Below are 13,474 nucleotides of genomic sequence, written 5' to 3' on the forward strand. Positions count from 1 at the left end.
GACCCCCACTTGCCCACAGGTGCGATGGGGACACCTAAAGTCTGCATCTAATGGGGGCCAACTTCAAAAGGCGGCAGAATTAGTTGGGGGGGAGAGGGGGACTGATCTTGGGCTTGCATTGCCGAGCTCTTGGCCTCTGTTCCTGTGCCCTCAGTGACCAGATGTGTCCTCCCACCACAAGCACCCCAGCCCGAGGTATGTACAATCCTTACCTCCCTCATTCTTCTCTGAGAGAAATTACCCGCTGGACTTAGCATATAAGCTTCCCCGGGGAAACTTTGCTGCCTGATAGTGAGCTAAGCCTGAATGGCAGCGGGTAGATCTCTAAGACTCTGGTTTCAGTCATATCTGCTGGCCAGAAAGGGTAGTAGCTGGGAAAGACGTGAAAAGACATCCAAGAATCCCCGAAGTCACTCTAAACCCCCGGTTTAAAACTGGAGGTGCACCAACCCTGCCTCTAGCTAGAGTGTGACTCTCAGTAAGGCCTTCTCATAGCCTCCACCCCCTCCAGCCACCGGTGAGGAAGTGGGGCCATCATAGCTGCTCTGTGACCCCCTACTGTGCAAGTGTGTGCTGTGTGTAAGCTAGACCACAGAGCACCACTCTTGGTGGACCCTGCTCCTACCCCCTGGGGGAGACAGCATCTACAGGCCCCTGGATTCCTGGTGGCAATCACCCACACTGGTGAGGGATCCACTTCCCACACGGGGAGAGGGGGGCAGGAGGGGGGGCCTGGAAAGGCCTATGGTCTGGTTCCTGTCCACTTTGGTCATTTATGCATTTATGCAAATGGCATCTTCTGGAGGCCCCAATTTACTCCTCTATCTGTACTCCCCCTCCCCACCCTCCTCACCCTACCCCAACTTCCCAACACCCCCACCTCCACACCCCGCTTCCAAAGCCCTACTACAGGCAGCTTCCTTCCTCCTTTCTTTTGTTGAGAGTTTTTTTTTTTTTTTTTTTTTTTTTTTTTTTTTTTAGCCAAACAAGGAACTCCTACAGCCCAACCTTGCTTGTAGCTCTTAGGCCAGTGACAGGCCTATGGGTCCGCACAGTCCTCTCTCTGATTAAGGGTGTGAGAGCATCACACAGGGCGCTGAGCCCCAGCAAATCTCAGCCGTGATTTCCTCTGTGCCTCCCCAATTAACAGGCAGCCTGTCAGCGCAGGCTGGGCGGCGGCGCGGGCGGAGGCCGGCAGGCAGGTACCCGCTGTCACAGCCGCCAGACAGCAGCAGAGCTCGCCATCCCACCCTGCCTGCCGGCGCCCGCCCCCGCCGTCTGCTTCTTCGCTAGCCTGTCACACACCCCACGCGGTGAGAAGTGAGCAATTCCCTCAGCGGATACCTCTCCCTGAAGCCCCGGGGGGTGGCCTTGTGCCAAAGGGGACCAAGAGTCCACTCTCAGCCCATCTCTCCACACCTGAGAAATCTCCCAAAATGATCTGTAGCAGAGGAACCAACCCAGGGACCCGCAGGGCCTCCTAAAGGAAGGGCCTGATTTCACACAAGAACGAGAAGTCTGGCTCCGGCTCACAGGCACGGCCCTTGACATCATCCTGGGGGCTGGCCTCAGTCAGGACACCAGCCGGAAGCTCAGGGGACTAACCTCTCAGGAAGGTTCAAATCCCGCGTGGCAAAGTTGATCATTTTGATTCTACCTACTCATGGATCTGAGTGACAGATCCTTTCCCTGGGGCTTCTCCTGAACAGGACCCCACCTCAAAAAAAGCATTCTCCTGCCTGTCTGAGCCGCCAAAGGATGATTTCGAGACCTCCCATAGCTGGAGGAAACCAATGTTTTCTTTGGAAAGAGACCTGCCGTGCTTTTTCCAATCCCCGTGGTATTTTTCTCCATAGACCATTATGGGGCCCTCCCTTCCAGAGTGGGTTGGCATGGTGGCCCTGCCCCTGGGCTGAGAACAATACTCAGCAGCTACTGTCATCCGGGAACCTTTAGGGGATGCCTCTGTTCTGTCTCACATCTGTCTAGATGGAAATCCATCCTCACAGGTGTGTGTACTTGGCCCAATCAGTGGAAGGCAGGGAAGGAGCATGTGTGCGCATCCTGGAAATGGAGAAATTACTTGGGATGTGTCAGTGTAAGGAGAGACCGTGGACCACACAGGCATAAGATGCGGGAGGATGGGAAATGAAGCTAGGCTCAGTAGCTCCTAGAACAAAGGAACCACCCTTATTGGTGTTTCCCCTTCTGGTGCTGACCACAGCAGACACTCTTTAAACATTTGCTAAATGAAACAGAATCTTCTAGATGCTTCAACAACAGATGGGACTTGTTCCTAATACCCTAAGTTACCCATCAGTGCAGATGTCTTCACCTTGATAGATTAAATCAAAAGTAAAGAAGGAAGCAAAAAAATTAAAAAAAAAAAAGGAGATATGGAGGCAGATAAGAGCAAGAATAAGGAATGTTGGGTGAGCACACTGGAAACAGGTCAGGCAGCTTGGTTTTCTCCTCAGTACCAGGCACTCCAGCATGTACAGCAACATTCTAGAAGCTATGGGAAGCCGTTATGTTTCAAAATCTGTAAAACTAGCCCAGAAAAGAAGGTGAAAGGAAGAGAGAGAAGCAGCATGCTCCAGATGGTTCGCTCTGAGACTGATCTTTCAATCAAGTATATGTTCATCTGCGCGAAGAGGCAACTGCCGGCCTCTAAAGAATTCAAGGCCTCAGATATGTTGATAGACAGACTATTATCCTACCAAGGTGAGGAGGACTATATATCAAAATCATTAATTATGATCCAATTTGTGCTCACACTGTAAAATGCGAGCATTTTCCATCAAAGATGCTTGGCCCTTATTACAGCCCCTGAGATGCTCGGGAAGAGCTCAGGGGTTTGAAATCCTGTATTTGAATTCCACACAAACCTTTTACCCCTGGGTTCAAAGCTCAACCAATACTTTAAAGGTGTTGACGCCAACATTCAAACCACAAGGGTTCTCACTCCTCATGATAGGCCTAAGCAAAGGCCTGGTTCATACATTTGCTAAATTGTCTTCTTAGAGTCCTGCATGCACCCATGTGCGTAGCATATGTGAAAACCTATGCCATTTTATGAATGGAGTTGAGAGAAGAACAAAATGGCCCAGCCTAAATTGAAGAAGAGAATAAGCCACCTCATTCCTCTCAAATATCCAAGGCCTGGATGAAGGCCAGCTGCCTGGGCATGCAATCCCTATCTTCACTTTATACTTAAAGCCAAAACACAGGACTTAGGGACCAGGCTCCTCCTCCACTGCAGGGTCTGGGCCAGCACTCCAGGCCCCAGAGAGAGCCTGAGTCAGAAGCCCCATAGCTCAAAAGTTATTACTCAATGGATGCTAATACTTTGGCACCATAAATCCAACCAAATGCTTTCTTTTATATGTTGTCCTGGCCATCGTGTTTTGTCATAGCCATAGAAAAGAAACAAAGAAGTTGGTACCAAGGAGTGGGCTGTTGCTGTGACAGACCCGACCGTGTGGGGTTTTCGGAAAAATGTGAAAGCCAGACTTTGGCGATTTGGACTAGGAAAGTGGTTGAATATTGTGTGTAGAACTCAAATGGCCACCCTAGTAGGAGCTTGGAAGGCAGTCATGCTGGGAGCAGTGTGGACTCTGGAGGTCCAGTTCAAAGGGTCTTGAGGGAAACAACATTAGCAACCGGACTAGAAACCATTCTTGTGATGTCTTGGCAAAGACTGTGGCTCTCTGCCCTTGTCCTAAGAATTTTCTGGAGTCTAAATTGAAAATTAATGGACCAATCTCTTTGGTGGAGGAGATTTTAAGACAGCCTAATGTTGAATTGGTTGTGTGATTATTAGTGGTTCCGCGGATGTGGGTCTACAATGGAAAAGAGCAAGTGGGGGGAAAAAGAAATACAAAATGGACAGCTTGAGGAGAAAAGGGGCCCCAGGAAGTTCAATGCTAGAGCCAAGGCTTGTGCGGAGATAAGAAGATTAAAAAGGTGTGGCCCACATAAAGGAAGGGTGCCCTCAAGTCAAGACCCCACCTGCTAAGAGTCCAGCTTGTGGAAAGAAAAGGCCTAAGGGATGTCTTGCTCCTAAGAGGCAACAACCAATGAAACTGAAAGCCCAAATAAATACTTTCATAATGATTGCCTTCATCATGGTGTTTGTCATAGCAATAACGCCCCCCTCTTCCCCCCCCCCCGCCAAGCTGTTCAGAAAGCCTTGGTTATGATTTGCCTCCCATCCCTGTCTCTTACTCTAGGACTCAGGCCAAACTACAGACAGACATTGGATACTCAGCCACTAGGTGCTCAATGAAAGTATACTGAAGGATATTGATGCTATACATGGGATACAATGAGCAGATAGATGGTATTTTCTAATAACCCTACTGCCATCCAAAAAAAGCCTTTCCTTCCCCTCCCCCACCCGAGCTCCCCCTACCTCCAGAAGCAGAGGACTTTCCTCAGAATACATGGTATTCTGTAGAATAGAGATAGACAGCAGGGTGTCTCACACATGCTCTATCTAGTAGACTAGTAGCCTAGTCTGTAGCAAGCAGCATAGTCTACAGTATATAAGGCACAGCATGTACCATAGTATATAGCATGGTTGGCAGCATGAAGCACATACTACATAAAGCCTAGTGCACAGCACGCAGAGTACAGCATGTATACAGTATATAGTATGAACAAAAAGCATATAACATATATGGCATATGTAGCATACATGGTATATAGAATATGGCATATATAACACAGTGCATACAATACCTATAGCATGGCCTATAGAACAACTCCATAAACTAGGGGTCATGACTCTACATGGGGTCTTATAACTGAATGGCAGGGTGTGCATGGAACATGTAGCAACAGGAAAAGGTTGCCGAATGCACACTGACCAGAAGTTAATTTAAATCAAGCATGTAAATGAATTCTGGCGTGCTCACCCATGTTTCCTCGTGTATTTCACTGCAGCCTCAGTTAAGAATGCGTTCTTGTTGCTTGTGGTTTCTCTCGCTGTGGCATTAGTGTCTGAGTTATCCTCCTCGCTTCCTTCAGAGGCCGGGGAAGGGCAAACTGCAATCAGCAGAAGGGGAGGCTGAGGTTCAGTCACAGAGTTGTGCCTGTCACCTCTTATTACTGGACAAGACATCTCGGCAAAACAGTTCATAAAGAAGAGAGACTTATTTTCAGATTAAGGTTTGAGAGGTTTCTGTTCGTGGTTTCCTTGTTTCGAGGCAAAAACATCACAACAGAACGGCATGGAGTGGAGGGCTGTTCACCTCACACCAGCCAGGAAGCAAGAGGGGCCAGAGACAGGAAAATGCTTTATAAGACACAGCCCCAGTGACCACTCTATTTACCAAGTAGGTCCTACCTCATAGTTCCCACCATGTCCCAACAATGCCAACAAACTTAAAATCTAGCAATGGATTAATCCACTGATTAAATCAAAGCCCTCATGATCTAATCACTTCACAAGAACCTCTCTGAACATTGTTCTAAGATCAAGCCTTTTAGCACATTAGCCTTCAGGGGACATGTCACAACAATGGTCAGACTCAGACTAAAGAGTCAGCTTGCCCCATCTCCAACTCGCTCCCATGACCTGCTTTCTCCCTTGCTCTGGAGTACAATGGGAAGCCGTAGACCTCAGGGGACATGGGCTCAGATGGAGGGATTAACACTAGTTGCCTGGCACTGTGGAAAGGATTACTGTTGGCGAACTGAAAGACACTCTCCTTCTATATATAGAGTAATGACAGGCCAGGAAAGCAGGCAGTGTGCCCCAGAGACAAGGCCATTGGGAGAGAGGTCTCTCAAACCACAACATTCAGAAAGGCAGAACTTCTGCCTGAAGCCAACAAGTGCCACCCTACCCCACATGGACAAGGCCGACATCTCAAATGCCATCTAGAGTCCTCTCTCCACTTCATAGCTGACTTTCTTTTTTATTTATTTAAAAACAGTTTTTTCATACCATATTTTCCGACCACACATTTCTCTCCCCCAACTCCTCCCAGATCGTCCCCACTTTTCCACCCACTCAACTCCATGCCCTTTCTCTTTTTCCCTCTTTTAAAAAAAGAAATACACACAAAGCAAGCATAAACACACACACACACACAAAAACAGAAACCAAAATACACAAGACAAGAAGAAAGAAAGAAAGAAAGAAAGAAAGAAAGAAAGAAAGAAAGAAAGGAGAGGGGAGGGGAGGGGAGGGGAGGGGAGGGGAGGGGAGGAGGGGAGGGGAGGGGAGGGGAGGAGGGGAGGGAGGGGGAGGGGAGGGGGGGGGGGGGGGGGGGGGGGGAGGGAGGGGGGGGGGGGGGGGGGAGGGAGGGGGGGGGGGGGGGAGGGGGGGGGGGGGGGGGGGGGGAGGGGGGGGGGGGGGGGGAGGGGGAGGGGGGGGGGGGGGGGGAAGGGGAGGGGAGGAAGGAGGGAGGGAGGGAGGGAAGGAGGGAGGGAGGGAAAGGAAAGGAAGGGGAAATTTTTTAAATGCCCAAGCAAGCAAAATGAGACAACAAGTCTACCAAAATACCATTGAGTTTTTTGTGTTGGCCTAAACACTCCTGGAAACGGGTGTCTACCCTGATGTGTAGCTCAAATACCCAGTGAGACTCCACCAAAATGGGCTGCAGTGAATCTGTTTGGTCCACTGATGGGGTGGACCTATCTGGGGTGAATAGGTATTTTTGTGTGTTCTTCAATAACCAGGCATTGGAGAAAAGATGTAGCAAATATTCACTGGGTCTCTGGATCTATTCTTCATGATACATATCATTACCTCTACAAGGGAAATGATGCCTCCAGCCCCCAAGTCAACAAGGGCTGAAATAGGCTGAAGTCTCCCTCCAGAATGCGGTAGAATTGCCCTGAGCAGAGTGGCTAGCTGGATCACAAGAATAATTGTATAAACTGTCAGGAACAATTTCCACAGCATTTACTGAATATGTACCAAAAAAAAAAAAAACAACCCTGTAAATGAAGACAACCCTTTTTGAGAGCAATGTGGCAATATTGATCAAAATTCTAAATGCACCATCCTGTGCACCACAAATTTCATTTCCATATCCAACTGTATGAGGATGCTGTCCAGAGTGCTGTTTGCAGGAGGAAAAGCTCCAGTCCACCCAACTGCCCATCAGCTGAGACTAGGGCAAATCAACTGGATCATCCCAAAATTAAAATACAAATATTGTCATGTGTTAAGAAGAATGAGCCAGGGCTGTTGGCTCCTCCAGGGCCATAAAAGATTTCTTAATGAAAATGAGAGTTGCAATACCGTGGATATAGGATGAGCCTGCTTGTATTTAAACGCCTTTGCCTATAAGACATATAGCATATCCACAATGAAAAAGTCTAGAAGACAAGCATGTTACCAATTGTGGCTACTAAAGAGAGAGCACAAAGAGAGAGAGGTTCTGATTTACCTGGGCAGCTTTTACAGATCCTGTGCTAGGTTCAGAGTTTTGTACATTGGCATGGGTCACTGTGTTTGTTATCTTTTTATCGCTATGACTGATATTGAGATAAAGTATTTAAAAAGGAAAATGATGTATTTGGGCACATAGTTTAGATGTTTTGAGCCTATGACTGGCTGGACCTGAGGCAAGTCAGAGCATCACAACCAAGAGGGTATGAGGATGTGGAAAGTTCTTCTGTATATGTGTTGCTTTTATCGGTTAATGAATAAAGAAACTGCTTTGGCCAGTGGCTTAGTAGAGTAGAGCTAGGTGGGGAAAACTAAACTGAATGCTGGAAGAAATAAGGCTGAGTCAGAGAAATGCCATGAACCCACAGAGAGGAAAGATGTGAGCTGCCAGGTGGAACCTTGCTGGTAGGCCACGAGCCTTGTGGTAAAATATAAAATAATGGAAATGGGTTAAATTAAGATGCAAGAGCTAGCCAGTAAGAAGTTAGCGTTAATAGGCCAAAGCAGTGATTTAATTAATATGGTTTTGTGTGGTTATTTCTGATCTGGGAGGCCAAGAACAAACAAGCTGCTTCCTACTACAGTATGATGGTGTGGAGACACTCATCTTATGGCAGTGTGAAGAAGAGAGAGACAGAAAGGAGCTAGAAGAAGATATAGCTCTCAAGGTCACACTCCCTATAACCCTTTGTCGCTGACTAGAACCTAGCTCCCGATGTTTCTACCACTTTCCAATGGTCGCATCAAATTACTAACCCGTCAACAAATGAATGCACCGATTAGGTCAGAACCTTCATGCTACAGTCATTTATCAGTGAAGCAGGAGGCTAAGCCTTGAACTCATGGCGGGGTGTGGTATACTCCATATCCAAACCATCATTGTCACCTGCTACAAAGCAGTCCTTCAGAGAACAGAGAAGTTAGTGAGGACAAGGAACTAAAAGCATCACTAGGGACCTGCCTGCATGAACCCGGAGCCCCAGCTATGAGGTCTTCAGAAGTGACCTCACTAACAATGTCGTTCTTTGTGAAGATGCATGCTAACCGCATATTGATCCTTTTTACAGGGGCAAAGGTACCAGAAGGGAAGTAGGAAGGTCACAATAGATGGTGACATGCCAAACCAAACCTGCTTCCGGGACCTGGCAGATGTAGCATCTCTTAAAGTCCAGGTTTCCTAATTAGTAAAGTGTGTGTCGCCTTGGCACCTGCTGAGGATCAGGGCACATCAGAGAAGGGTAGAGGATGGAGATCATCTTCATGAGGATGGGAAGTGATACAGGAAACCAAAGCCAGGTGAAGTAACCCTTTGGGGAAATGGCTCATCAGTTGAGGACAGTCCCACTCAAGCCTGTCATGGTCCCCCGCCCCCCGACCCCAACCCTCCTCTGTATTAACTTGACAAAGTGCTAAAAACTGCTTAAGCTCCCACAAACTCTCCAAAGAACATCACCAACCTCCTGGGGCTGGAGGGCTGGGGTTCTACGGCCAGAGAAAATGGTTGTTTTGTTAAGTGCCCTCTAACAGTAAACCTTAGGCATCTGTTTCTAAATCCCCAAGTAAATATTGGTTCATTGGTCTCCTGATGAAAACCATTGATGGAGAAGCCGATGGCTGCCTAGAGACCCAGGCCGCTGAACCAGCAGCATGCTTCTCAATGAGTCTCCTGTGATCCTAAACTTAGCCCTTCCCTCAAGCCCTCTTTCTTTTCTTCTCCTCATTTTCCCACAGTCTCCCCACATGCAACCCTCCCTACTCCTCAAAACTTCACTCCCTCAAGAATACTCCTGGGCTGAGGGAAATAATTGTTAACTTAATAGGCTGCTGTAATTATATAAAGCATGGTGCTCTTAATAAGAACTTAAGACTTTCAGCGAACAAAACCAAGTTGGAGTTCTAACCCCACTGTTTACCAGCTGAGTAACCCTGGCCCAGGCAGCCTCTGTGGCTTAGTCAGGGTCACTACTGCTGTGATGAAACACTATGACCAAGGCATGTCCGGCTTACACTTCCCCAGCATTGCTCATCACTGAAGGAGGTCAGGACAGGAACTCAAACAGGACAGGAACCTGGAGGCAGTAGCTGATGCAGAGGCCATGGAGGGGTGCTGCTTACTGGCTTGCTTTCCATGGCTAGCTCAGCCTACTTTCTAATAGCACTCGGGACCACCAACCCAAGGATGACACTACCCACAATGGTCTGGGACCTGCCCCATTGATCACTAATCAAGAAAATGCCTGACAGCTGGATCTTATGCAGGCCTTTTCTTCAGTAGAGGTTCCCTCTTCTCAAAGAAAGGGAAGTTAGCTTTCCCCAGGGGACATAAGCCATTTCCCCAAAGTCATTCAACTGGTGCAGTTTGGAGTTTTCTGATACTGAGACCCCAGCAGTCTCCCCAACATGTGGGGGGGGGGGACACAGAGAAGATTGTGTCCCCGTTATCTGGTTCCAGGGCAGGCAAAGTCAAGTACATGATTCTTCGCCAGATTCACCACTGTTCAGACTGGCATCACCTAGGGGAAGGTAATGGACTTCAAGTACAACCCCAGACATGTCTGGGTCTGGGGAGCAAGGAATAATCAAGGATGAAATACAATGAGATAAAGCACGTTGGGCTAGAGGGTTTTGGGAGTTGTCTAGAAGGTGCCTGCTCTTCCTCTAATGCTAAGGCTGCCTTCAGGTCTCCCTTCTCAGTCAGTGGTCAATTAACCTATAATACTTGCTGAGCACTTACTCTGGGAATGGAGAATTGAGAACTAAAAAATGAGTTCTCTGTGTTCTGCTTACCCTTCTGTGCATTGTTGCTTGCTCGCCACTGTAATTTCTCTGAGAGAGAGAGAGAGAGAGAGAGAGAGAGAGAGAGAGAGAGGAGAGGGGTGAGAGAGAAGAAAGGAAGGAAGGAAGGAAGGAAGGAAGGAAGGAAGGAAGAAAGAAAGAAAGAAAGAAAGAAAGAAAGAAAGAAAGAAAGAAATCTATGACCCCTCTTTGTTGGGAGGGAAGATGCATACGCATGGTTGTGGGACACATGGTCATGGTCACTGCATGCAGATACCTCTTGCCTTTTTTATAAAACTGTGAACATTTCTGAAGAGAGAAACCATATCTTCTACTAACTTTACTAACTGGTCCTAGAAACAATGTTGTACACATGGTAGATACTTAATATTATTACCTGATTTGGGCAATGTATTAGATAAAAAAGAAGATACTGGGTATGGTGGCTTCCAACTATAATCTGAGGAGGGGAAAGGGGGCCACTGCAAGTTCAAGGTCAGCCTTAGTTCCAGAGTGAGCTCCAGCCCAGCCTGAACTACAGAGTTAGACCCTGTCACAAAAAGGGAGAGAGGAACGGAGGGATGGGGGAAGAGAAGGAGGAGCCATTATTGTGTACTGCTTTATTTGAATGTAAATCAGCACAGCTCTCGAGAAACTATATGGAGGGTCCTTAAAAATTAAAAGCGGAACTACCACATGACCTGGAGGTTGCCCCGCTGAGTATAAATCCAACGGAAAGGAAACGAGTGTCAAAGAGGCAGCTGCACATCTGTGTCTACTGTGGCGCTGTTCACAGTCACCAAGAAATAGGAGCAACCAACGTGTACATCAAGGGATGAGTGGATAAAGAAAATGTGCTGCGTATACACAACAGAATATTACTCAGCTACAAAAAAAAAAAAGAAGAAGAAAACGGTCATTTGAAATGGTTCCGATAAGAACTAGAGATTGTTGTGCTAAGCGGAATAAGCAAGGTGTCATATTGTATCATTAGACTTAGAATCTAAAGGACTTTACCTCGCAGAAGTTGGGAGTGAAATGGTGGTTTTTTCCAGAGGTTTGGGGGAGTAGAGAAAGACTGGGTGGAAAATGTTGGATCAATGGAAAATTGATAGGAGCAAGAAGCCCTGGGTGCTACGGCACAGTGGGCTACTTTTCTGTTTTGTTGTGTTTTGCTTTTTGAAACGGGATCTCATCTAGCCCAGGCTGGCCTTAGACTGATCCTCCTGCCTTCATCTCCCCAGTGTTGAGATTACAAGTGTGTGTTACCATGCCAAGCTTCCAAGTAGGCTTACTGTAGATGACGACGGTGTAATGTACATTTCAAAGAGCAACCAGAAACTACTTTGAAAGTTTCAGCATAAAGAAATAATGAATGAAGCAATAAGAACATTTGATTTGATTTAAATATCATACTCTGTATGTGTGTGTTAGCTCATCCTGCCATCTCATTAAAATAATTTTGTTTTATGTGTTAATTTATTTTTAAAAGAATAAATTAATAACAACAATAGCATCTATGTTTATCAATAAATCAAAGCTAGCTAATAACACCAACAGCATCCACTCCTATCTACTGTCGGCAGCCTGATGGTACTAACAGACAACACACACAGCTTAGGAGAGCTAGCATATGAGCATGCAAGCTGTGTAGCCAGAAGTCTGCCGTAGTTCACATCACAGTGTTGACTGCCATCTTGAAGACCCTAACAACTTTTAGCAAGGGAGTGAGATGTTCACTTTGCATGTGGCCTGGCAAATGAAACGCATGGTCTTAGCCACATCTGCAAAGGGCCATTAACAATTCATTTTCACAATGTATCAACTTTCAGAAGTTATCTGTCGGCAGATGTACAAAGATCTGCATATAAAAATCTGGTCAAAACCAGAGAGTGCCTTGTCTAGCAGTTGATCTGGCCTACGCAGAGCTGCCAAACCACGGTCCCAGTAACAGGGCTTGAGCTGTCATTGAACTTCAGTTCCACAATGAGAACTTCCCAGAAGAGCCTGACTTGAGAAAAAGATGCAGTGGATAGATGGTTCATGAAGCTGGACATCCGGTTCTGACTTCACTACCTTCCCTAAGCCCAGTACAAAGAGAGTCCCAGTTATTTAACTTCTCTGTGTGCCTATGTCTCCGTCTGTAATACAGGGATAACGATGGCACCTTCCTCTCAGGATTAGGTAGTTTGATAAACACAGTGCCCTTCACATAATGTCTGCCCATAGACGCATGAGCTCAGAAGATACTGGCTCTGTCAGTTTGTGATCCATCCTATTAGTTCCATTCCCACAGCTGGGTTATGGTAGAAGACAAATAAGCATACTCCAGAGGACACAAACTCAGCTTGGCTTCTGACAAAATGTGAAGTTCTCCGTAAAAGCAACCTCGGTCCTGGGAAAACGGAAGTCGTGTGAGTGGAGGAGACTTGATAGTGGAACATGTTCAAATGCCCCTCAGCTGCACAGCGAGAAACAGATGCTCCCCGGCCCCTGTCAGCCACTCTAACCCTCAGCCCCGCTCCTCATCACCTCAGCTCTAAAAGTGGAGACACCTTTTCCATGGCGCTGTCCAAATTAAGAATGTGATGGTGACAGGTGAGAGCTAGAAAAACCTTCGCGACGAGCTCGTCCAAGCCTCTTCTGCATGCAGAATATGGTACCAGAGCAGGAAATAACTCCAGTCCACATGTCCACGAGAAGCCTCAGAACTCAAGGCCAGGTCTCCTGTCACCCAGTCTTAGTGTCATACTGTCATTGTTTGATGTTATTTTGGGGGTTTATTTTGCTTCTTTTAATTCTTTAATATCTCTATATTATAGTATTTAGAAAGGAGGTAGGAGAGGGGGAAGGGCAGAGAGTGGAGGGAGATTTATTCAATTTTCATTCTCTGCTCCCACATCCCCCCTCTACTTTTTTTAACTTACTGTATCCTAGGACAATTTCGTCCGCAGGTGTACCGGAACATTTCATCCACTGATGGACCACATACGACAGAGGTCCCATAAAGTCATAGCTCCTGGTCACCTCCATCATCTCAGTTTGTGTAAGATCATAATAAGATGTTTGCACAACAACAATGAAACTGCCTAGTGACGCCACTTCTCGGGGCACACTCCCACCATTAAGCAATGGGTGACTCTGTCCTGTGAAGGCCATAAACCTGCCCTACAAACCTACATACGTCAAGGACTGTGTTAAGATAGACCATTATGATAAAGTGCTGCCTGCAAAGGAGACAATGCCGACAATACCAGGAGCATGCCACGCAGCGGCCGTTCCTTGGTCAGG

The 13,474-nt window shown here is 47.0% G+C and overlaps 1 long non-coding RNA gene across 2 annotated transcripts in view; it reads right to left on the bottom strand.

The window, feature by feature from the left end:
* Positions 1–13,474, bottom strand: part of LOC126504477 (uncharacterized) — a 140,624-nt gene that overhangs the window by 26,238 nt on the left and 100,912 nt on the right. For both annotated transcript variants that reach the window (XR_007592620.1, XR_007592619.1), the window contains exon 3: positions 4,920–5,049. This is a non-coding gene — a long non-coding RNA (uncharacterized lncRNA). The remainder of the gene's footprint in view (positions 1–4,919; positions 5,050–13,474) is intronic.

The sequence above is a fragment of the Alexandromys fortis genome, unplaced genomic scaffold, assembly GCF_014885135.2.
Source record: "Alexandromys fortis isolate MF-2015 unplaced genomic scaffold, M_Fortis_MF-2015_v1.1 scaffold_55, whole genome shotgun sequence".
Taxonomy (NCBI): Eukaryota; Metazoa; Chordata; class Mammalia; order Rodentia; family Cricetidae; genus Alexandromys; species Alexandromys fortis.